The sequence below is a fragment of the Elephantulus edwardii genome, unplaced genomic scaffold (assembly GCF_000299155.1).
Source record: "Elephantulus edwardii isolate Elephantulus edwardi_28Jun2011 unplaced genomic scaffold, EleEdw1.0 scaffold00379, whole genome shotgun sequence".
Taxonomy (NCBI): Eukaryota; Metazoa; Chordata; class Mammalia; order Macroscelidea; family Macroscelididae; genus Elephantulus; species Elephantulus edwardii.
The window spans coordinates 773,856-775,580 of record NW_006400129.1 but is presented as its reverse complement, the minus strand read 5'-3'; positions in this window follow the sequence as shown (position 1 = coordinate 775,580).

Genomic DNA, 1,725 nt, shown 5'->3' with positions numbered 1-1,725 from the left:
CCCCGCACCTCCCCAAACCCCACCCCCTACCCCCAAATATAATCCACTCTGCAACCCTCATTGCATACTCCTACGAAAAAAAAAATGCCCTAAAATATAATACTTTTAGACTATTCTCTCCCCCATAGACTTCAATGCCGTAAACATATATGGTGCCACTGTTGTAGAATGAGGCTGGCATTGGGGTGGGGGTAAGACTAGTGTCAATTTTTAAAGAAGTAGAACTACAGATAGGTAAAGAATTGTGGTATCAGAGCTGTGGATGAATACATTAATCAGTACCCAAATTGTGGTAAATATTTAAGGAGAAACACGGAAATTTAAGAAAGCAAGAGGTTCACAGGAGGTTCACTAGGATATATTCCAATCCAATGATCTTATTTTGGGGAAGACTAAGTAACTCCTTGTGTAACCAGGTCTGAACTCAGTGCTTGTTGGGTAATGTGGCCAAAGAATGGCTCCTATGATTTTTATACTGTTTTGCAAATAGGTTTGTTTTGTGTCAGAGCAATTAAGTGGGATGAAAAACTTTATATAGAATATTTCGTGACTTAGTGGCAGGATAAATATGAGATAGAGACAAGATGAAGACAACTGGATGCATTTTTGTGTATAAAAACAAGCTCTGGTCAGTTAGTCTGTCGGCATTCTTCTAAAGATACCAGAATCACCTAGATCAATGGTAGTCAATGTGCATGCTTACAGTATTTTCTGCATGCTGTGCCCAGTTCAAGATTATTGCCACTGTAGTGATGGACATCAGTTCTGGCCAACATGACATACTACTAGATTTCAAATTTCCTCAAGGCAGGGCAGTTATTAGTGAAGATGAACAACTTGGCTTTTTCTTGCTTGATCATCTTCAGAGTCGGCTTCTACCCTAGTGCTTATTTCCCACCTTCCATAACAAGTGGGAGCCTAAAATCAATCGATTCCAGACATTTTTTTTGTCTTTTTTGCAACTACCATCTTTTTGATCTACCATTAGCTAAGATCCATCTAACATTAGCTACAATATCCCTAATACCACAGCCTCTTCTAAACCCAGACTGAACTTCTGACAGTTCTCCGTCGATGTGCTGTTCCGGTCACTTTTGAATCATTTTCAGGAGAATCTTGCTTGCGTGTGATATTAATGATATTGTTCAATAATTTCCACAGTCTGTAGGTTCACCTTTCTTTGGAATGGGAACAAATATATATTTCTTCCAGTCAGTTTGCCAGGGGGTTATCCTCCAGATTTCTTAGCACAACTTGGTGAGCATATCCAAGGCAGTGGTTGTTTGCTGAAATATGTCAATTGGTACGCTATGAATTCCTGAGGCCTCCCCTCTCCCAGTTCGTTCAGAGCAGCTTGAAATTCTTCCATCATCACCAAAGGCGCTTTCTCATACATTGTTTTATGAATTTCTTCTGTGTCTGCCAATTCCTTTTGGTACAATAATTCTATATATTTCTTTTGTCTTCTTTAATGATTCCTGGATAATTAAACATTCTACCCAAATTATTATATCTGAGGAGAATTTCAGAATCATCGCAGGAACAGGTTTGAGTCCTTGAACACTAATGAGCGAAGACCAGATGAGTTGTGGGAGGATGTTAAATGTATCATCCAGGAAGAGTACAAACTGTCATTACAAAGACAGAAGAGGAAGAAAAGACCAAAATGGATGTCAGAAGAAACTCTGAAGATTGCACTGGAATGTAGAGAAGCCAAAGCACAAG